The sequence below is a fragment of the Hemicordylus capensis genome, chromosome 3, assembly GCF_027244095.1.
Source record: "Hemicordylus capensis ecotype Gifberg chromosome 3, rHemCap1.1.pri, whole genome shotgun sequence".
NCBI classification, from domain to species: domain Eukaryota; kingdom Metazoa; phylum Chordata; class Lepidosauria; order Squamata; family Cordylidae; genus Hemicordylus; species Hemicordylus capensis.
In genome coordinates, this window is record NC_069659.1 from 306,287,902 (window position 1) to 306,312,727 (window position 24,826).

The 24,826-nt window shown below is 43.7% G+C and overlaps 1 long non-coding RNA gene across 1 annotated transcript; it reads left to right on the forward strand.

Moving 5' to 3' along the window:
* The first annotated feature begins 16,588 nt into the window (after positions 1 to 16,588).
* Positions 16,589 to 23,406, forward strand: LOC128349384 (uncharacterized). The gene is made up of 2 exons (XR_008318785.1): positions 16,589 to 16,712; positions 23,285 to 23,406. It is a non-coding gene; the product is annotated as an uncharacterized LOC128349384 (long non-coding RNA).
* The last annotated feature ends 1,420 nt before the right edge of the window (positions 23,407 to 24,826 follow it).

The window sequence follows — 24,826 nt, forward strand, 5'->3', positions numbered from 1 at the left end:
TAAGATATATTGCACAAAGTATGATCTGTGTACAGAAAGAGGCTTTTTATGGAGATTGTCCTTCCCTATGAGACTCTCTACATGTATAAAAATGACACATCTGCTGGGTGTACATGCAGTATGCTCCTTACTGGATTGGGGCAGTACCAGTCTCGTAGTCTAAAATCCTGGAAAATTACTTTCTCTCTGCCCTCCTTAAATGGACATTTGATCTTTTCCAGAGCCACTATTGGAAAATTTGCATCAGTCATTCAAAATCCTGGGCTAATACCCCCATTTTCAATCTATAGTAACTAGAAATGGAATACTGAGTATGTAGTGAAATTGGAGACCCAATGCTATTGATCTACTGAGTGATACCATTGGCTGATGATGGGGGAGAAGGTATTGGCTTACAGTAGTGGATGATAATGTTTTGATGCTATTTATCTTTGTTGGTTACCTTGCACAGTTTGTAATCTAGCAAGGCAAATGCAGCCTACCAGGTATGTACTGTGAGGTGCTCGGCAAGGGGATTAATAACCCATGTGTCTGTAGTTTGAGGCATGCATCAAAACAAGGAGATTTATCAGTCCCCAGTGAGGTGCCAAAAAAGTAATGCAAACTATTGCATTACAATTTACATTACTTTGTACTATGCAAAGTACAAAATGTTGGTTATTACCTTTAAAGACTTGAATGGCTTAGGTCTGGGTTACCTGAGGGAGTGCCTTTCTCTATAAGATCCCCACCGCTCACTGAGATCATCAGGGGGGGTCCATCTTTGGGTGCCACCAGTTCATCAGGTGGAGACCTGGGATAGGGTTTTCTCTGTTGTTGTCCCTAGGTTGTGGAACTCACTCCCTGTGGATATAAGAGGATTGTCTTCCTTGGAGGCCTTCAGGAGAGCCTTAAAGACCCATCTTTTTAGCCTGGCTTTTAATGATATTTAGTTTTAACGTTATCTAGTTTTAATTGTAATTATAATCTGCTTTTAATGGATTTTTAAAAAAATTGTTATGAATTTTTGATTTTAGTGTAAACTGTTCTGAGCCACTTTAGAAAGGATGGTATATAAATCAAATAATAAAATAAAATAAAACAAAACAAACCGCATTCTAATTTTTTTACAAGGGTCATCCTAGTTTAATACTGGACAGATTACTAGGTGTTGGGCTGGGTTTGGCTTAGTGGATTGGGCTATGCAGGCAATGGCATGACCTAAATATAACTTCAAATATGTTTGTGGATCTTGAAAAACTACTCTAGGTGGTGAAATATCCTTTTTACTTGAGTTATTTTCCCTGTAACCGTTGTTCCATCATGTGGTAAAAGCAAATAAACAATAAAGTGCTCTCTGGGGGTTTAAGCTGAAGTACTTTAGCCAGGAAAAAAATCAAAATGGTGCTGAAAATGAATGAGATTGTTTCAATATATTGTGTTATTTTATATTCTGGTAGTGAAGAAATTTAGTCTGTAAAATTTTGCTAGTGTGATAATATATGTTGAAAGGCCATATAAAATTGAGATGGCCCTTATATTAAAAAAATGGGAAGTATGTTTTGAATTAATCTTTTGAATAGGGAAGTGCTCGAAACACAATTTGGAAGCTGAATTGTGGCACAATCCCTTTAAAACAGGGAGGCAGCTGGGGGAAAGTGCCATTGGTGTGCATGGATAGCTGCAGGGAGCACCACCAGTACAGTAATGGCAGCGAGCAGAAGAGGAGCAGGGATGGACTTACTCTCCTCTGATTAAAGGGGCTGGGAAAGCCCTCTAAATTAAAGGGATTGTGCCACAATTCGGCTTATGAATCGCATTTCAGCACATCCCTAATTTTGGATATACTAAAAAATCTTAGAGTAGTGCCCCCTCCCTGTATGTTTATTTATTTATTTTATTTATTAAAACATGTTCATACCACCTAAAACGTACGTCTCTGGGCGGTTTACAACAGAATAAAAACAAAGTAAAACATTCGTTAAGACAAAAATGGGTGGGTGGGGGACACACACACACATTACAACAATTTTAAAAATTTAAAATAATATTTTAAAACAGCATTAAAACCATTAAAACAACATTAATTAAAAGCCTGGGTGAAGACATGTGTTTTTAAAGACTTTTTTAAAGCTGTCAGAGATGGGGAGGCTCTTATTTCACTAGGGAGCACATTCCAAAGACTCAGGGCAGCAGCGGAGAAGGCCTGTCCCTGAGTGGCCACCAGATGAGCCGGTGGCAAATGCAGACGGACCTCTCCAGCAGATCTCAGTATGTTGTTTCTTAGAAGCTGCTCTAATTAGGAATCAGTTTTGAAGCATTCAGTAAGTATTTTCAAAAAATAAAATATCAGCAAAATATTTTGAATATTATTTTTCTTATGAGTTTTTTCTAGAAAATATTGGCAATGAGCATTTATATGTTTTTGAATATAATGAGAGCTGGAAGAATCCATTTAAATCACAGCTGTATCTCTTATTAGATGGTGTATCTCTTATTAGATGATGATTTTTGCTGCACATGGATATCACCCAAACTACTGTTGATTGACGAAAGGGTAGTGATGTTCTAAAACCTGTTCACACATGCCCCTCTACACGTATAGCAAACACAGGAGCTCTCTTCAGGCATTATGTTGTATGTGCTTATACACATAAGAACAGCCATTCTGGATCAGGCCTAAAGCCTATCTAGTCCAGCATCCCGTTTCCCACAGTGGCCCACCAGATGCCTCTGAGAAGCCCAAAGGCTAGAGGTAAGGACACACCCTTTCTCCTGCTGTTGCTCCCCTGCAACTGGTATTCAGAGGCATCTTGTCTCTGAGGCTGGAGGTAGCCTATAGCCACCAAACTAGTAGACCTGTCCTCCATGAATTTGTCTAAGCCCCTTTTAAAGCTATCTAAGCTAGTGGCCATCTCCACATCCTGTGGCAGAGAATTCCATAGATTAATTATGTGCTGTGTGAAAAAGTGCTTCCTTTTGTTGGTCCTAAATTTCCTGGCCTTCACAAAATGCATGTGAATGCCTATACAGGTGTTTATTTCAAAAGTGAACTTTGAGTACATGCCCGTCAAATGCAAGATACAGATTGGAACTACTGTATGTATGTTGAATATAATCTGTGAATAACTGTTGATGTGTAACTCTCTCAAACCTGCCATGGTTGGGCAAGGTGATTGAGAGGGTGGTGGCCTCCCATCTCCAGGTGGTCTTGGAGGAAACTGACTATCTAGACCCATTTCAAACTGATTTTTGGAAGGGCTATGGTGTGGAGACTGCCTTGGTTGGCCTGATGCATGATCTCCAATTGGAACTTGACAGAGGAAGTGTGACTCTGTTGGTCCTTTTGGATCTCTCGGCTGCTTTCGATACTATCAACCATAGTATCCTTCTGGAATGTCTGAGGGAGTTGTGGGAGGGAGGCACTGATTTGCAGTGGTTCCGCTCCTACTTTTCTGGCAGATCCCAGATGGTGTCGCTTGGAGACTGTTGGCCTTCAAAATCTGAGATTTTATATGGAGTCCCTTAGGGCTCCATACTGTCTCCAATGCTTTTTAATATCTACATGAAACCGTTGGGAGAGATCATCTGGAGATTTGGTGCTGGGTGTTATCAGTATGCTGATGACACCCAAATCTATTTCTCCATGTCAACATCATCAGGAAAAGGCATATCCTCCCTGAATGCCTGCTTGGAAGCAGTAATCGGCTGGGTGAGGGATAACAAACTGAGACTGAATCCAGACAAGACGGAGCTACTTATTGTGCAGGGTCGTCACTCAGGAAGAGATATTGATCTACCTGTTTGAGATGGGATCACACTTCCTCAGAAGGAAAAGGTACGCAGTTTGGGAGTGCTTCTGGATCCACACCTTTCCCTGGTTCCCCAGGTTGAGGTAGTTGCCAGAAGTGCTTTCTATCAGCTTGGGTTGATACGCCAGCTGCGTCCGTTTCTTGAGGTTCATGATCTCAAAATAGTAGTACACTTGTTGGTAACTTCCAGACTTGATTACTGCAATGCCCTCTATGTGGTGCTTCCTTTGTACGTAGTCCGGAAACTGCAATTAGTACAAAATGCGGCAACTGGGTTGGTCTCCGGGTCATCTCGAAGAGACCATATTACTCCTATATTAAAGGAGTTGCACTGGCTGCCAATAAGTTTCCGGGCATAATACAAAGTGCTGGTTAGAACCTATAAAGCCCTAAACAGCTTAGGCCCACGGTACTTAAGAGAGCGTCCTCTTCTGCATGCTCCCCATCATCCACTGCGTACATCAGGGGAGGCTCGTTTGTGGCTAACCTTCATGTCATCTGGTGGCCACCCAGGGACGGGCCTTCTCTGTTGTCATCCCGAGACTTTGGAACACGCTTCCCATTGGAATAAGAGTCATAGGAACATAGGAAACTGCCATATACTGAGTCAGACCATTGGTCTATCTAGCTCAGTACTGTCTTCACAGACTGGCAGCGGCTTCTCCAAGGTTGCAGGCAGGAATCTCTCTCAGCCCTATCTTGGAGAAGCCAGGGAGGGAACCTGAAACCTTCTGCTCTTCCCAGAGCAGCTTCATCCCCTGAGGGGAATATCTTGCAGTGCTCACACATCAAGTATCCCATTCAGATGCAACCAGGGCAGACCCTGCATAGCTATGGGGACAAGTCATGCTTGCTACCACAAGACCAGCTCTCCATCTCTAGCAGCTTTTAAAAATTGCCTAAAGACTTATCTTTTCTCCTAGGCCTTTTAGCTTTTTAATTTTGTAACTTCTTAAATTTTGGATTATTCATTGATTGGATTATTCATTGATTTGTTTTAAGCTGTTTTAAATATTTAATTGATTTTAATGTTTTGTTTTTATTTGTTGTGAACCGCCATGAGACCTTGGGTTGGGGCAGTATCCAGCACTAAACGAGTTGGCGGTAACTGGAGAAAGACCTCCTCAGACCTCAGTGGGCGATGGGGTTCGTAGCGAAGAAGACGCTCTCTTAAATACATACCCAGGACCTAAGCCATTTATAACTTTATAAGTTATAACTAGCACTTTGTATTTTGCCTGGAAACCTATCGGCAGCCAGTGTAACTCCATTAGTAAAGGAGTAATGTGGTCTCTCTGAGATGACCCGGAGACCAACCTGGCTGCCGCATTCTGAACCAACTGAAGTTTCCGGACTATGTACAAAGGTAGCCCCATGTAGAGTGCATTACAGAAGTCAAGTCTGGAGGTTACCAACAAATGTACCACTGTTTTGAGGTCATTGATCTCGAGAAACGAGCGCAGCTGGCGTATCAGCCGGAGCTGATAGAAAGCACCCTTGGCTACTGCCTCAACCTGAGAAACCAAGGAGAGGTGTGGATCCAGGAGTACTCCCAGACTACGAACCTGTTCCTTTTGGGGAAGTGTGACCCCATCCAGAACAGGTAGATCAAAATCGTCTCTAGAGTTCTGAACCTGCACAATAAGTACCTCCGTCTTATCTGGATTTAGCTTCAGTATATTCTCCCTCATCCAGCCCATTACTTCTTCCAGGCAAGGATTTAGGGAGGATATGCCTTCTCCTGAAGAAGCTGACATGGAGAAATAGATCTGGGTGTCAACAGCATACTGATAACACCCAGCTCCAAATCCCCTGAAGATCTCTCTCTACATGAAGGTTTCATGTAGATGTTAAAAAGCATTGGAGAGAGTATGGAGCCTTGAGGGACACCACACTTAAGCTCAGATTTCGAACAGCAACAATTTCCAATTGACACCATCTGGAACCTGTCCAAGAGGTAGGTGCGGAACCACTGTAAAACAGTGCCTCCCACCCCCAACACCCTCAGACGTTCCAGAAGGATACTATGGTCGATAGTATCGAAAGCTGCCGAGAGGTCCAAAAGGACCAACAGAGTCACACTTCCTCTGTCAAGTTCCAATTGGAGATCATCCATCAGGCTGACCAAGGCAGTCTCCACCTCAAAGCCTGACCAAAAACCAGTTTGAAACAGGTCTAGATAATCAGTTTCCTCCAAGACAGTCTGGAGCTGAGAGGTCACCACCCTTTCAATTTCCTTGCCCAGCCACGGGAGGTTGGAGACAGGCCTATAATTGCTCAGCTCTGAGGGATCGAATGCAGGCTTCTTTAGAAGAGGTCTAATAATTGCCTCCTTAAGACAAGGAGGCATCCTGCCCTCCCTCAGAGAAGCATTTATGATTTCTACCAGGCTGTCTACATCAGCCTCCCTACTAGATAGAATAAGCCATGTTGGATAAGCGTCAAGAGTACAAGTGGTAAGCCTCACCAATCCAAGCAGCTTGTCCACATCCTCAGGAGTCACAAACTGAAATTGATCTCATCGACTCGCATAAGAGGAATTGTTGGACACCTCCAGTTCAGACATCAAATTAATTGTGGAGTCTCCATCTAGGTCGGCCTGAATCCGAGAGATTTTGTCTGCAAAAAATTCATTAATCACATCACAGCGGGTAACTGATGCTTCTAAGTTCTGGTTCAAGGGATGGGGGGCAGATACTAGCCCCCTCACAACCCTGGATAACTCTGCCAGACGTGAACTCGCAGAAGCAATACGGGCAGAAAAGAATTGCTTCTTTGCCGCACGTATTGCCTGAGCATAGATCTTTAAATGTGTTCTATGTTCTAATCTGTCGGATTCGAGTGGAGTCTTTCTCCACTTGAGCTCCAGTTGCCTACCTTGCCACTTCAGCCCCCATAGATCCAGCTGTTAACATATAGGCACTCCTTTTCTGACCTACCACCAAATGCACAGAGATTTGAGAGTGGACTTGGCAGGCATGCCAACATAGAGATGGATGGGACTGGGCTCATGGCCCTGCTCCAACACATTTGCTGAACATGTGGAGGTGCATGCACAGAGATGTAGAGGGAAAGGCAAAATGTACAGAGTAGATAACAAGAGGGTGTTGAGCAACCTTCATCCCACAAGACTAAAGGCCCTTCATATTGTTGTCATGCACAGGCCTGAGATCACATTCTCCAACCGCCTCCTCTCCTCTGATTATAGGCTGTGGAAGTGGCCTCAGAAGTGCTGGGGAGGGGGTTAATTGTTCCTCCACCAGCTATCAGGGAGAGGGGTAAGACTGCTCCTCACCGGGAGTCTCTAGGTCCAAATCACTCCCATCTCTCCAGACCTCCTCATCCCTGGTCATCCAAGCCTTAAATAAAGCCCTGCAATCAGTGCAATCCCAACCACCCTCTCCTAACTCTGCTTTCTCCAATGTAGCTGCCTGTATCCTCCCTCCTTCAGCTGTTGCTTGTCTTGCTAGCTGTTCAGGCCCTGCCTTCTCCTCTTTGCCACCAGGAGGCAACCTGTTGGGCCCTGCTGGCCCATCCATGGCCTTTGGGTTCCTGGTTGTCCTGGCTCTCCCTGACAACTGTGTAAGGTCCCGGCTGGCTTTGCCTGTACCCAGCAGCTGTATTGCCTCCATCATGTTGGTCACCCGACTGGGTGCCTACTCAGGCCTCCCCACGGCCAGCGAGAAGGCCCAACAATTGTTATCTACTGACAGAGTGGGTGTCGGAAGAAGGCCCCCAGACCTGTTTTATCCCAAGTTACCTCTTTGTGGCTCATTCATGACTAGGCTCGTAGAGTATGAGAATGTTCACATATATAAGTTCTTCAGTTTATTCAAGTGGCAAATTTAAGATTAAAATAGTGGCTAATGCCTCAATCCAGAAGGAAGAGTCACATATGCAAACACATGCTCCACTCATATTTTTGCCAGGTTCAGAAGCCTGATCCAGACCAGGACTGCCCCACACATCCTCAGTGGAACTTCCTTCAATAGCCTTGATCATCTGTTTAGAAAAAGGCCTTTCCTCTTCTACAGTGGCCATTTTGTAGGATGCTGCACCAGCGCAACGGGCCTCTGTGTGGCCTGGGCATGACCCAGGTGCAGCAGCCTCCAAAATGGCTGTCACATCAGGGAAAAGGCCTGAATGGGCGAAAGAATGCCCAGACAGGGTAATTTTTGATAGAAGAAAGGCTGACGGGGGAGGGAGAACCTATGCTGACCCTCCTGCTGCCTCAGAGAATCCCCCTGAAGTTTTTTTTTTTTAATTAAGTAAAAGGTCCATGAACACCCCCTCTCAGATCGAACCCGGGGGGGATGGGGGGATGAGGGGGTGCCAGACTGATCTGGCCCAGTCTGGTTTGGACTTGAGCTAAACTGGGCCAACCGGTTCTGTGCACATTCCTAATAGGTAAGAACATGAGGGGGAAAGTGCCCTGTGTCTCTTTCCATAACTATCAAACAGCTAATACCAACCTGAAGTATCACCCAGTAGAAAATATGGGGCAAAATAGGAGTATTGTGGGATGTGTGAAATTTCTCCTCTAAACTCCTCAGATTTAGTCGCATTTCTGCCTTGTAAAATTTGCCAAAATGATCTGTTGCCATTTTGTTCTTTCTTTTAGTACAGAAGATAGGGAGAGTTGCCTGGTTGCCTAGGCAACAGAGTGATCCTGATTTACACCGTCGTGCTGCAACACTGAGCTGGAAGATGGGGAAGTATTTGTCATCTATGGAATGGGCAAATGTTTCAGGGCCACTGCTGAAGCACTGGCAAAAGGGGTTGCCCAGTTATTGCTGCCTGAGAAGAAGGATGTGGAGTTTTAATTCAGGTTTGGACCAGTTTCAGCCGTAAACACAGCTGCAAAAATTAGTTGGAACCAATTGTTTTCCAGCACCATGGTCCTATATGAATGGTACTCTGGTCACATGATCAGACATACAGTTCATATGATAGATGTATGGCCCTGCATTATTTCAAAGGTGGGTGTGTGGGTATGAAATAGGATCACCTGAAAGTTGATCAGCAGTTGCCTATAGTCTCAAAATGAGCATGTACAAGAAAATGATTGTCAAGGGGAAGGTACATTTTCTTGGCAGTCTGGAAGACAGGTGTGTCACAATCATTTCCCCCCTCATTTCAGCTCATTACACTCTATAGTCGTGCAGATGAACAAATAAGAAAGAACAATCCTGGATATGGGTTAGGTTAGGTAAGCTTTTGAACTTTTCAAAGCTTTTGGGAAAGAAACCATTGAGTATCCTCCATTCTTGTTGATTTGCTTTGTTCAGGTTTTCCCCCCATTTTATTTTACAGTGCTACACATGTAGGGGAGTTGGTACTTCAAAGGCTATCAATAGGGAAAGAGTTTAAAGGTAAAGGTTTAAGTGAGGAACTGAATGTTTGTGTTGTTCAACTATCAAAGGACAATCTACTTCAAAGACAAGAAAACAAAACAACACATATCTCAACTAAAGAACGTATCATTTTTTTCTGTAGGAAAGATTTTGGGGGCACAGGTAATGGGAAACTAGATGTTTCTTCAAATCTCCTCTTGCTCATTTTTTCACTGGCTGTTCCCCATTCAGCTGCTGATTTGGCACCATTTTTTAAAAAGTAATGTTTCCCTGAATATTGATTTCAGCCAACAGGATATATCACAGTGAGTGGGAATATCCTGCCACACTATAATCAATCACTTTTCTATGACAATGTCATAAACAAAACTGAGTATAATAGGGGCATAGCAAAGCTGAATTGGGCCCTAGGACAAGAAGTGAAGATGACCCCTTGTCCTGCCTTCTTACAACTACTGCATAGTGTACACAGATATAGATCTGTACACAACTACAGTCATTCACATGTTATGTTGTATGCAGGTACAGGAGTACACATCCTCTCTGTACCATGCATTTGAAGGGCCTGTATCCAGGTTCACTTTTAAAATGAACACAGGTACAGTCATGCAAACAAACACTAGAATGTGTGTACAGACAACTTCACACTCATACAGTATAATGTCTGAATTGAGATATGGTGACAAACAAAAGAGTCTCTTGCAGGGGTGTAACTATAATAGGGCAAGGGGAGACAGTTGTCTGGGGGCCCACTGCCTTGGGGGACCCCCAGAGGCAAGTCACATGACTGGCTCCCCCAGCTGCACACCCGCCTGGGCTTCCTTCAGTTGTATTCATCCTCCAAAACTGATGTGGGTGTTAAGACCTGGAGCTACCAGAACAGCATGTCTTTCTCTAGTACCATGCGAGGGGGCATTTTAAAATTTTGTCTCTGCGCCCACTCCAACCTTGCTACGCCCCTGGTCTCTCGTTCCCAAGTAAATGCTAGCACATACTCGCCACACTCATATCAGGAGCTAGCAGCTTGCTATACTGGCAGGTGGAAGGGAGATGGGAGGGAAGAACTAAGAATGGGCTGTTTCCCAGCCAGTGGAGTCCTCCTCCCTCATGGGCCCAGGGACATTTGTCCCCACATGCTGAATTATCGCTTTGTCCCTGACTATAAAGGCAATGGTTGCGAGATTGCTCTGCTTCTGAATGGGCAAATGCTTTTGCCCCTTTTACAATGTATCCTCAAAATTCCTAAAAGAGAAGCCATTTTTTCCACTGCCAAATGTTTTCACACACAAAAGAACCCCCTTTAAGATCAACCCTAATGTTAACAAATATATCCCAATGAGTAAAATTTTACTAATACCAAAATACAACTTGTTGGCAACCCCCCATAAGATTTGTGAATGGTGCTTGAATGTTAATAGGTCTGTTCACACAACCATCAACTTCAGGGTAGGAGGGAACCTTTCACCCTGGTTTGCATGGTTTTATGAACTCTCAAAAGTCCCACCAGACCAGGTTGCTCAAAGGAAGATAGTTCAACATCTCTGACAGCTTTTAAAAAGTCTTTAAAGATGCATCTGATCACCCAGGCTTTTAATTAATATTGTTTTAATAGTTTTAATGCTGTTTTAAAATATTGTTTTAAACATTTTAAATTGTTGTAATGTTTTAAACTTTTTGTTTTTGTTTTAACTAATGTTTTACTTTTTGTTTTTATTTTGTTGTAAACCGCCCAGAGATGTAAGATTTGGGCAGTACAAACATATGTTAAATAAATAAATAAATAAATAAATAGCTTGTGTACCCTACTATTAACCAAGGTAGGAGGAGAGGAAAGCCCTCCTACCTTGCTTTTCTAGTCATGTGGATCCATTTAACTTTTCTAGCAGCTACTGAGAATGAGCAGGTCTGGAACCAATAGAGAGCTGTGGCTACAGGGGCTGCCATCTATGAATGTGTCACTCTGCAAAGCACACTCTATGACTCCTATACTTGCAGCAGCTTCAGCAGGACTGAGCCTGCTTCCTGGCCCTTTGTGGCTAATCAGAGGGCAGCTCCGGATATAATGAGGCTTTCCAGTGTACTGGTAGTGCAAAGCATGCTGGGAAGGTCTGGAAGGCCTTTATTATTTATTTATTTATTTATTTATTTATTATTTATTTAGCACATTTTTATACTGCCCTAACCCAAGGTCTCAGGGTGGTTTACAACAAACAAATACTAAAAACAATTTAAAACAAATAATAAACAATCAACAGTTTAAAAATTAAAAGTTAAAAAGCTAAAAAGCTTGGGTAAAAAGATAAGTCTTTAGACCCCTTTTAAAAGCCACTAGATATGGGGAGACTCTTACTCCCACGGGAAGTGCGTTCCAAAGTCTTGGGGCGACAACAGAGAAGGCCCGTCCCTGGGTGGCCACCAAACGACATGAAGGTAGCCACAGACGAGCCTCCCCTGATGAACGTAGTGGACGATGGGGATCATGCAGAAGAAGACGCTCTCTTAAGTACTGTGGGCCTAAGCTGTTTAGGGCTTTATAGGTTATAACCAGCACTTTGTATTTTGCCCAGAAAACTATCGGCAGCCAGCGCAACTCCTGTAATATAGGAGTAATATGGTCTCTTCAAGATGACCCGGAGACCAACCTGGCTGCCGCATTTTGTACTAATTGTAGTTTCCGGACTACGTACAAAGGCAGCCCCACATAGAGGGCATTGCAGTAATCAAGTCTGGAGGTTACCAGCAAGTGTACTACTGTTTTGAGATAATGAACTTCAAGAAACGAACACAGTTGGCATATCAACCGAAGCTGATAGAAAGCGCTTCTGGCCACTGCCTCAACCTGGGAAACCAGGGAGAGGTATGGATCCAGAAGCACTCCCAGACTGCATACCTGTTCATTCTGAGGAAGTGTGACCCCATCTAGAACAGGTAGATCAATATCGCTTCCCGGGTGACGACCGCGCACAATGAGTACCTCTGTCTTGTCTGGATTCAATCTCAGTTTGTTATCCCTCATCCATCCCATTACTGCTTCAAAGCAGGCATTCAGGGAGGATATGCCTTTTCCTGATGATGTTGACATGAAGAAATAGATTTGGGTGTCATCAGCATACTGATAACACCCAGCACCAAATCTCCGGATGATCTCTCCCAACGGTTTCATGTAGATATTAAAAAGCATTGGAGACAGTATGGAGCCTTGAGGGACCCCTTATAAAAGCTCAGGTTTTGAAGAGCAGCAGTCTCCAAGCGACCCCATCTGGAATCTGCCAGAAAGGTAGGAGCGGAACCACTGCAAAGCAGTGCCTCCCACCCCCAACACTCTCAGATGTTCCAGAAGGATACTATGGTTGATGGTATCGAAAGCCGCTGAGAGATCCAAAAGGACCAACAGAGTCACACTTCCTCTGTCCATTCCCAATTGGAGATAATCCATCAGGCCAACCAAGGCAGTCTCCACCCCATAGCCCGCCCGAAAACCAGTTTGAAATGGGTCTAGATAATCAGTTTCCTCCAAGACCGCCTGGAGCTGGGAGGCCTCCACCCTCTCAATCACCTTGCCCAACCATGGGAGGTTGGAGATTGGCCTGTAGCTACTAAACTCTGAGGGGTCCAAGCCAGGCTTCTTAAGAATAGGTCTAATAATTGCCTCCTTTAAACAAGGAGGCATCCTGCCCTCCCTCAGAGAGGTATTTATAATTGCCACCAGGCTCTCCACAACAACCCCCTTGCCAGATAGTATAAGCCATGTCGGGCAAGGATCAAGGAGACAGGTGGTAGGACTCACCGTTCCGAGCAGCTTGTCCACATCCTCAGGAGTCACAAACTGAAATTGATCCAGTCTAACCACACAAGAGGAGTTGCTGGATACCTCTGTATCTGATACCGTGATAACTGTGGAGTCTAAATCTAGATCCAGATCGACCCGAATACGAGAGACTTTGTCCAGAAAAACCTCAACATTACAGCGGGCAACAGATGGTTCCAAATTCGGATTCAGGGGAGTAGGGGGCCCTACTAGCCCCCTCACAGCCCTGAATAGCTCAACTGGACAAGAGCCTGCGGAAGCAATACGGGCAGAAAAGAAACACAGCCAGAGCATAGATCTTTAAATGTGCTCTATGTCGTAATCTGTTGGATTCGAGTCGAGTCTTCCTCCACTTGCGCTCCAGTTGTCTACCTTGCTGCTTCAGCTCCCGTAGATCTTCCGTATACCAAGGAGCCATTTTTGAAACGGGTCGGAGAGGATGCTTAGGAGCGATCATGTCTACTGCCCTGGTGAGCTGATTATTGCAATTCTCCACCAGGGCATCAACCGGATCGCCGGCAGGGCCAACATTAAATCCTTCCAAGGCTTCTTGGAATCCTATTGGATCCAATAACCTTTTTGGACAGACCATTCTAATAGGTCCCTCACCCATGCAGAGGTGGGACACAACTGTGAGTCCGACTTTAACCAGATGGTGGTCCGTCCATGACAATGGGGAGATCACAGGAATCCCCACCCATGGAACACCACCCTGATCAGAATGAAAGATCAAATCAAGAGTATGACCAGCAACATGTGTCAGTCCAGAGACCACTTGGGATAGGCCCATAGTTGTCATGGCCGCTATGAACTCCTGAGCTGCACCACACAACCCAGTCCCAAAGTGGATATTGAAGTCCCCCAGCACCATAAGCCTGGAGGACTCCAACACCAAACCCGAGACCAAGTCCGCGAGCTCAGTTAGGGGCTCTGTTGGGCAGCGGGGTGATCGGTACACCAACAGAAGTCCCAATCTATCCCTGGTCCCCAAACGTACGTACACACATTCAATATGATCAGACACTCTGATAGGGATCCTGGTAAGGGAGATATTATCCTTAAAGACCACAGCTACTCCACCTCCCCGCCCACACTCCCTTACCTGCTCCTATACAGAGTACCCTGGAGGGAGAAGCTGGGCACAAATTGGGCCCCCAGCCTCCCCTAACCAAGTCTCTGTGATACACACCAGGTCAGACCCTTCATCCCTGATCAAGTCATGGATTACTTCAGATTTGTTTTGGACTGACCTGGTGTTACAAAGGAGCAAGGCAAGGTTCTGCAGGTTGTTGGCACTACTCCCCAAGGTCAAAAAGCTGGCACGGCAGCCAGAAGGGGAAACAGCTATTAGGTTTCTGATTTCCCTTCCCCTGCAATGGCCTGCTGACCTACCAACGTAACTTCTTCTATTCCCCACCACTACTGGGATTGCCGCACCGAGACCAATGGACACGCTCTCCAATCTCCCCATCTCCAGACAGGTTACAAAATATTCAAAACAAATCTTACCCAAGCCTTATCTCAGCCGCCGCCGCCCCCAACCCAAACAATACTGAAGCAGGGGGAATGGCCCTCGCCCTCATTGCTCCCCAAGGTTGCTCCCCCCTTTGGTGGTGGCCCGGCCGGTGGCGGCCCCGCCACCACTGGCAGTCTCTTAAGTAGCCCAGGGGCGGGCAGATGGAAGCCCAGGACCCCAGTCCTGCCAACACTCAGCTGTAACAAAGCTGGCAGGCAGAAGTCCCACAGGCAGGCAGCAGCAGCAGCAGATGGCAAACAGATGACAAACAGCAGAGGAGCCATACCCAGCACAGGCTCTCACCCTGTGCCTCTTGCTGGTGGATGGTCTTGCTCCTCTGCTGGGCACAGGGAACAGGCAGTAGGCAGAGGACTTTAGAGGACTCTCTACTCTTCCCACATCCTATTTCAGCAATGGATGTCTTGCCTGTCTTAATAGTGTGTCTCTTGGGTTTGCCAACCCAAACAGAGGTTCCAATAATCTGTTCCTACATTGTTAGAGCTCTCAATTGTGGGGTTAGAGACTTTTACCCCCATATGATCATATGAATAGCCTAATGAGTTATTTGTTCTACAAGCACCTTTCTTTTGCCTGTGGCAGACTATTGTATAGATTGTGAATTTGTTAGGGCTGTTCAGATAGATTAGCTATCTATCAGGGGATTGGTCATTATTGGTGAAACTTTTGATGCCTCCAACATTTGTATATGCAAATGTTTCTTTACTGTACTTGGGCTGGCATATTCACAGACAGAAAGACATCTCTTTTCACTGGAAGGACAAAAGATCAAAAGTTTGTGGTAACATGAATTGTAGACACAGTTCTGCAATTTTTATTTTTATTTTTATCTCTGATCTAGGAGACAGAATTAAGAGCAAAATATAAAAGAGCTCAAACAATGGTTTGATGCTCACCTGTGTTACTAACTTCTAACATTTTGGCTTCTGTGTGTACACACAGACTGGAATTTGCTTTCATTTCAACTCCAGTAGACACTTTTTTCAAGGTGGAAAAGGATGTCCAAAACAATAGCCTAGGCTCCTTATGAAATATTTTAAGATCCAATACTTTCAAAACTATCTGCCACAAATGATCTTAAAAGGAAGATTAAACATTATAATCCCTTCATTTATGGAAGCTGGCAGCAATATCAGTCACGTTTTGATCTAAAACTTTTCAGTGATATTAGCAGATTACATAGAAAGGATTTCATTCATGTGCGATAGTTAATGGTTAAATGTTTAATCATCTATGTCAATCAATGTCACCCCCCACCTCATGATTTTCATTCATCAGGACTTTACTTTCATTCAATAGAAACGGTACTATTTTGGTTTATACATGAAAGTTTACTGCCTATCTGTCCCATTAGGACAGAACTCTTCTTTTTCTTCCTCTCCTTCTCCTTCACCAGCATCCACACTTTCCTCTTGACACTACATTCCTGAGAGTTGGGGAGCCCTCAGGGAAATTGTTTAGAAGGCACAGGGGAGACCACCAAAATTAACTCCTCCCCCTTAGTGGGAAAAAACCCACAGAAGGTTAGTCTGGATGTCAGCTATTGTTGTTGATATTGGTTGACATTCCGAGCAAGGAAGTGCCAATGCAGGAAGAGAGCAAAGTAACAGAACCTCCAAGCTAACTGCACCAGTGTAGCTGGGAAGCAGCCATTATTGACACCCTTCACTTTCCCAGGAAGTCCTATGTGCCATCTTGCAGCATGGCCCTCAGGGACATATTTTCAGCTGGCACAGAAAGGGCAGGGTTTCCCAAATTTCTGCTTCTCCATTGCAGCAGTGCAGTTAGTTGGGAAAGTCTGTTAGGCTGCTCTCTCACAGCACCAGCACTTCTTTGCTCTGGATGTCAGCCAATATTTATATACCACTTTTCAACAGAAAAAATGCTCAATATCAGTAGTGCTCTCCTGTGTTGTTAGCCTACATATCAAAGTTTACTTGGACTGTTGAGATCTTTTAATTGTTTTAAACTGAAGTTAACTCTTTTAACTTATATAAAACTCTTTTACTTTGATGCTTGGAATGTGTGTTTCATATTCTAAGCAGTGAGCAGATGCTATTTTGGGCTGAATAGTTGTTCTACAGCTGAAATAAGGGACAGCTGAAGTTTGAAATCAAACCTTCTGTGTGGCATAGGAAGATTTCACATGCATCAGAATATTTCATATGAGAGAACTCTCAAAGAGTATACTGGACATGTTTTTCATGATGAATTATCCAGCGCATGTAAGTACAACCTGATGGTCAAAAACATGTACTACTTACTGTAACAATTGAAAATGTCTCATTTTGAAATGACCAATATCTGTTGTCTTTTCATTGTTTGGAAGTTAAGTAGTCAGCATTGCGGGGGTGGGAGGATGGTAACTACATCTTATCACTGGGACCTACCACAATTCTTAGGCTTCACATCCTCTAGTAACTTTCAACCCACTTACGTTCAAGGCAAAGGGTGGCTTGCATGTTTCGGTCTTAATGATGAGATGTATGTAATAAATCTTTATTCTACCTGTGTCAGCCTGGAGAAGCTTATGGAATCAACCTGTGCCAGATGGTGCCTTGTTTTTGAGGTTCTACCTCACCAGATATGTAGATATGTTTACTGGAGAAGAATTCAAAATGTGGAATCTGTTATTCTTTCTGAAGTATATTTCCCAGATTTTGAAGGCAAGCTATCAAAAACACAGCAAATGATTTATTTTTTAAAAAATAATTACCTTACCTCCCCTTCCCATCATCCATAGGAGCACAAATGGTGGAGGGTTTGCAAAATTCATCACTGATTTTGTGAAATCAGCGATGAATTTTGCAAACCCTCTTCCTATGCCACACAAATCTTCCTATGCCACACAGAAGGTTTGATTTCAAACTTCAGCTGTCCCTTATTTCAGCTGTATTCAGCCCAAAATAGCATCTGCTCACTGCTTAGAATATGAAGCACACATTCCAAGGATCAAAGTAAGAGTTTTATATAAGTTAAAAGAGCTAACTTCAGTTTAAAACAATTAAAGAGATCTCAACAGTTCAAGTAGACTTTGATCTGTAGGCTAACAACACAGGATAGCACTACTGATATTGGGTATAGTACTGCAATCATGAATCAACAGCATGCCAATGAGTGGGGGATGTGGGAGGGGAAGAGTGAAGAGTGAGCTTGGGTTCCATCCCTTGGGTTCCATCTTTTTGAATGCCCACAGAAATTCTAGATTTTGTAAAAATCTAGATGGAACCCAAGGGATATTGAAATGTCAGAACAGTTATGGAACAGAACTGAGGGAAACAGGTCTTCCTCACAGTTTCCTATCAATTCTGATTTGGGCCTGATGAAGCAGTTACTGTTATGCTTCCCCCCCCCCCACATGTATGTGTATAACATGATCTGCAACCTTAATGATATAGTGAGGAAGATGGTCCACCCATCTGGGATAAGCAGCCATCATCTGAGCAAATAGTTGCCTGAATTTTAGCCTCACAATTACTCTGTTTAATTCCCTTCAGAAGGCTGACATTGCTAGTGCTCTGTGCTGTAGTCTAAGCTGCAACTCCCCCATTAATTGGATCCTGATACACATGATGAACGTAACTTAGTGCCAACCAGTGGAAGCAGTGCTGGTATTTCTGTTGTTAACTTCACAAAGATAAAGTGAACAGAGCTTAACACACATCATGGCATTTTGCTGCAAGACAATCAAACTGATTTTGCATTGGCAAAAAACTATGCAGTCATCAAACCATCCAGCTTTATAGTGGAAGTAAAATGCATGAATAGGATTCAGATTTCATTGTTCTGAAAACGCTTGAACTCAGAGTGTTGGGAAAGTATGAAATCATCACAGCATGATGAACCAGAGAGCTGGCTTTGGTGAACAATGTCTTGCCAGTCATTCAGTGATTGCTGACTGGATTATGAGCTGAGGATTGTCTGCCAAAGAAGAAACGAGTAAGAAAATGAGCAGGAAGCAAATGCCAAATTGGAACCTCATAATGTGGCGAGTATGGGAGTGAAGTGCCATCAGTTCAGCTAGCAATGTAATTTGTAGAAAGGTCTCACTTCAAAAATCATAACCACAATAGATCAAACTTTGCGCTAACAAAGGCTGGCACCAGAAAAACTTCCTGAATTGCACTGAGTTCTGTCATTTCCAGGTAGTGGGGAAAAATTGAATTAGGTTAGTGTAGTAGCTAATAGACTCTGCAGCCAATATTTACTGTGAGAATTTAATTTTCTAAATAAGCTTCTCATTTTCCTTGGAGACCATTTAAGGACCTGCTTAAATAGTGACATTCACCTAAAGAACAGAAGAGCCATGCTGGATTGGACCAAAGTCTTTCTAGTCTAGTATTCTGTTTCTATCAATAGCCAGTTAGAACTAACAAGGGGGGCCTGAAGGCAACAGATCTCCTCTTTCATTTGATCCAACATCCCAAAGTCAAAGATCAGTCTTCTGAGCACGTATACCCCATTTACCTATCATGGTAAATAGTGTCTGAATTATGTGTTCTGCAGGCATTTATAATCCTGTTTCAAACTGTATTCCCACTGCATGGTGTTTTCCGGACTACAATATTTGCACCAGTTAAAGCCCTGCAAAGTGCAATGGAACAGTGCAACATTTTCAAACTGAGTGTAAAGGGTTCAATGCTTTATTGCAAGCTGGTAGCCATTCATATTTCCATCCACTGCAGCATGCTTTCTAGGCAGGAGGTGTCCATATTCTCCTTGAAATGCATTTATCTGCTCCCTCCCTCCCTCTTCCTGCTCCACTTGGGCCAATGGAGTTGTGGTGGGGGGTGTGACTAGGTGGCCAGATTTGGCTTTAAAAAAGCCAAATTCTGGCTTACAGCCCATTTGACCCACGAGTATATCCCTTAGGTTCTGGCAACCCTGGCACTGTGTGACATGACCTCACCCACCCATCTGCCTTGCGCAAATCCACCAGCAAGGGGAATCATTGTTCCAAAACAATGTCTTTCATTACTTGAGCCTTGTGCAAATGATTGGAGGGAATTTTTTTTTAAAAAAAAAAAAATCCAATGGGAGAAGACATAAGAATAGGAAGGAGGAGACAGAGGGGAGATGAGTGCTCCTCCAGCAGATGAGGACCTTGTTTAAGAGTCCAAGTGCTAGCGGACTTGGGGAGTTGTGTTAGGGCTCCCCTAGTTGTGCCCACAGAGGTTCAAAGCATGGGCATTCCATTAGTCAGGATGTCAACCACTCTGTGTTCCAGACTTCTGGGTTTACTCTTTGTATGCCCCTGTGTCTTCCGATCCCATAATGCTGCTTTTCATTATTCTATCAGTACAGGATTCTAAAAAGAGAATTCTGCTTTCAAATAAATACCAAAATGCAAAATAGGATTGAAAATTGAAATTGGATTCAACCGTAGGGGAGAATCAATTCCTTATTTAGCTCAGTTTGGTGAGACCAGAGCTAAAGGAGACAATCGCTTAAGTAATAGACACAGACAGAAAAGCCTGCACCCTGTACTAGCTAGCTTATGGTGAAAGGAAGAAAAGGAAAGAAGAGCAGAGAGAATAAAGAAGAGAGTGTCCTAAGCATAACAGCCGATCAGAAGTGACTCAGAGTATTGTATTATTATTTTTATTATTATTATTTTACATTTATATCCCACTTTTCCTCCAAGGAGCCCAGGGCGGTGTACTACATACTTAGGTTTCTCCTCACAACAACCCTGTGAAGTAGGTTAGGCTGAGAGAGAAGTGACTGGCCCAGAGTCACCCAGCAAGTATCATGGCTGAATGGGGATTTGAACTCGGGTCTCCCTGGTCCTAGTCCAGCACTCTAACCACTACACCGTGCTGGCTGGTAGAGAGTGAAGGGTAAAGAGAGGGCAAAGGAGCAGTCCTACACTTTCTATCTTTGCTTCTAATGTATGAGTTTTGAGAGTCAATGCTTATGGAGTTACATCAACAACACCAACTTAATGGACACAGTTATTTGTGACAGAAGTTCCGGTTTGGGTCTGTTACTATTACTATAAACTCAGAACATTTAAAACAACACTTACATGATTGCACAGTCAACCACTCAGGAACATTCAATAAAAAGAGATGTAATTGTTTAAATTTATTTAAATTCAATAGGTAATTGCAAGATATGAGATTTTTGCTATTAGAACTAAAATGTTGGGTGGTGTGATGTGGGGGTTAAGTGCCTCATTTTAAATCTGCAGCAGATATGGCTGATATCTGCAACAGAGTTGTCCAGGGTTGTGAGAGGATTAATATATGCCCCTCTTTCCCTGAATCTGAATTTGGAACCATCAATTACCCATTGCAACATTTTAAATGAATTATTTTGTGGATAAAATCTCTCATAATCAGGCCAACCTGGATTCCACACTTATCACAGAATCTATAGTGGAGATGTCCAGTGACTCCTCCTATACAGTGAGCTTGGATCTGTTTCATTCTGTGACTCCTAAAGATGTGGACAAGCTGCTTGGAGCAATGCGGCCTACCATGTGTTTTCTTGACCCTTGTCCGACATGGTTTATACTCTCTGGTAGAGAGTCTATCGGAGAGGGCCTAGTAGACATCATAAATGCTTCTCTCAGGGAGGGCAGAATGCCTTCCTCTCTTAAGGAGGCAATTGTTAGATCTCTTTTGAAGAAGCCTACATTTTATCCCCCAGAGTTAAGCAATTATAGGCCCATCTCCAGCTTTCCATGGTTGGGCAAGGTGATTGAGAGAGTGTTGGCTTCTCAGTTCCAGATAGTTCTGGATTAAAAATATTATCTAGATACATGCCAAATTGGTTTTAGTATAGGCTATGCAGTGGAGACTGCCTTTGTTGGCCTGATGGATGATCTCCTATTAGGAATTGACAGAGGAAGTGTGACTCTGTTGGTCCTTTTAGATCTCTTGGTGGCTTTCAATTCCATAACCATGGTATCCTTCTGGAGCATCTGAGGTGGTTGGGAGACACTGCTGTGCAATGGTTCAGCTCTTACCTCTCGGGCAGATTCCAGATGGTGTTGCTTGGATACCGCTGCTCTTCAAAACAAGAGCTCTGGTATGGAGTCCCACAAGGCTCCATACTGTCTTGAATGCTTTTTAACATCTCAATGAAACTGCTAGGATATATCATCAGGAGATCTGGTGCAGGGCGCAGTCAGTATGCTGATGACATTCAAATCTATTTCTTCATGTCAACATCACTGGGAACATAGGAAAAGCCCTGCTGGATCAGGCCCAAGGCCTATCGAGTCTAGCATCCTGTTTCACGCAGTGGCCCACCAGATGCCTCAGGGAAGCTCACAGGCAAAAATCATAACCTACCTAAATGTCTGCCTGGAGGCAGTGATGGGCTGGATGAGGGATAACAAACTGAGACTGAATCCAAATAAGATGGACGTACTTATTGTGTGGGGTCGAACTCAGGAGACAGCTTTGATCTGCCTGTCCTGGATGGGGTTACACTCCCACAGAAGGAACAGGTACACAATCAGGGTCTGGATCTAAGCCTCTCTCTGGTGTCTCAAGTTGAACTTGGCCAGAGGTGCTTTAGTTTCTATCAGCTTCGGCTGATTTGGCAGCTGCATCCATTTCTTGAAATGGATGACCTCTGAACAGTAATGTATATGTTGGTAACCTCCGGACTTGATTACTGTAGCATGCCCTATGTGGAGCTGCTTCCGTACATAGCCTGGAAATGGCAATTGGTGCAAAATATGGCAGGCAGGCTGGTCTCTGTCAGCTCAAAGTTTCCACATTACACCTATACTAAAAGAACTGCACTATCTACCAATATGTTTCTTGGCGAAATACAAAGTGCTAGTTATAGCCTATAAAGCCCTAAACAACTTAGGTCCAGGGTATTTAAGAGAACGCCTTCTTCATTATGAGCCCCGCTGCCTGGTAACCTGGGGAGGTCTGTCTGCAGCTGCCACCATCTTGTCTGGTGGCTATTCAGGGACAGGTCTACTCCAGGGGTGTAGGTATAATTGAGTGAATGGGTTCATAGAACCCGGGCTACCCAGCCCCTGATGCCCCCTCCCTTCGCTCCATTCCTCCCTATTTTCTTCATTATCTCTCACTCTGAGGGGCCTCCAGAGAGAGAGGTGAACACGGACCCCCCTCTCCCCTAGCTATGCCCTTGGTCTTCTCCATTGCTGCCCCAAAGCTCTGGAATGTGCTCCCTGTTGAAATAAGAGCCACTGAATCTCTGAAAACTGCCTTCATAAAAGTTAAGACACACTTGTTCACCTAGGCTTTTAATTAGACTTATAGATATGAAGATTGTTTAAAGTTTAAATTATTTTATTCTTCTAACATTTTAATTTTGTCTTAATTTGTGCTGTTTTACTGTAAACCACCTAGAGACACAAGTTTTTGGTGGTATATAAGTTTGTTAAATAAATATAGAAACACCCCACACTTGTTCTGTTGGAGGCAAGTTACCCAAGAGCTTATAATTAAGGCTTGTTGGAATATAATTAAGACATATTCCTAAAAAAATGTAAAGATATTATGAACTAAACTTCAGCAAGCATATGAAACTAGACATAATGATGTATTTTACTGTGCCTTTCCCATTAGTCCATGCTTTTCACACATACACCAAGTGGTCTAAATATAAATTCAGCAGAATGCATTCACAGTTCTTCACCAGATCCCCATACATTTATTTTAGTAATTTTTATTTTCTCAAAAGAGCACTGTACCTGCATTGACTTTGTGCATTGTTTTGCTTCATGCCTTTGCTAAAAAATCATTAAAGACTAAATGAACCTTGCTGAACTATAATTTCACTATCCTTATCATTCTTCCCATAGGTGGCAGCCCCTGAAGATTATGTAAACTTCACCATATAACTGTGCCAGCTCCTGATCATAATGGAGAATCCTGCTTAAACAATCCTGGAGATGTAAATACAAACATCTTTTTCTCCTCTTAAGACTTTTGTTTGTTTGTTTTTGGTTGTAAACAGCAGTTTAACAACAACAACAAAAAGCCTAATTTCCAAAGGGAAGAAAGCTTTTGTGACCACCATGTTTGTGTGGGTGTCTGTGTATTATCTTCTAATAATCTTTGTGTTTACAGTAGGGGTGTGCATGAATCTATTTTTCATTTCAATTTGTACCCGAATTGAAACACCCCCGATTTGTTTGGGTTCCGAATCTGACCCCCCTGAACCCCCCTGATTCGATTTGTACCCAAAAGGGTCCCAGGGCCAAAAGAGTGGGGAGGGGGTAGTGGAGGGGGTAGTGTCCAACGGGTGGAAGCTACCACCCAAATTTCAAAGAAATTGGGCAAAGGGGTGATTTTTAAAGAATTTTTGAATTATATGTGTCTTTAAGATTTTTCCCATAGGGAATAATGGGGATTCCAGCAACCTTATAGCTCCATGTGGGGGGCACTGGGGTGGCCCAGAGTGGGGTGTGGTGGGTGGTATTGCCCAATGGGTACAAGGAAGCTACTGCCCATATTTCAAAGGAACTGGGCAAAGGTCTGATATTTAAATGATTTTTGAAATTTACGCATCTTTAAGATTTTTCCCATTGGGAACAATAGGGATTTCAGCAGCCTTAGTTAGAACTTCCTGGAGGGGTGGCACCAGGATGACCCAGGGCAGTTTGTGGTGGGTGGTAGTGCCCAATAGGTGCAAAGAAGCTACCACCCAGATTTCAGAGGAAATGGGGCAAGTCTTATTTTTAAAGAGTTTGTGAAGTTTGCATGTCTTTAAGCTTCCCCCCCAATATGGCATAATGGGGGTTTCAGCAGCCCCATAACTCCACTTGGAGTGGCCCAGAGCGAGTGGTGGTGTAGTGCACATAGGATGCCAACCACTCCAATACCCACAAGCCCATGGGGAACTGAATTTTGTTGTTTCTGAGGTATTCTGAGTGTAGATTCTCTGGTAGCAAATGAGAGTGGATTCATTTTAAATGGCAAACAATGAATCCACTCTCATTTGCTACCAGAGAATCTACACTCAGAATACCTCAGAAACAACAATACCTAATACCCCATGGGCTTGTGGGTATGGGGGTGGTTGGTACACTATGTACATTATGCCACCACTCACTCTGGGCCACGGCGGTGCCACCCAAGTGAAGTTATGGGGCTGCTGAAACCCCCATTATTCTCTAGGGGGGGGAAGCTTAAAGATGAACAAACTTCAGAAAATCTTTAAAAATCACCCCTTTGCCCAATTCCTTTTAATTCTGGATGGTAGCATGCACCCATTGGGGCACTACCACCCAACCCACTCTTATGCCCCGAAGCCCCTTTTCTGCCCCAAATCTGCCCCAAAGACAAGCAAACTTCAGAAATTCTTTTCAAAAATCAGCCCTTTGCCCAATCCCTTTCAAATC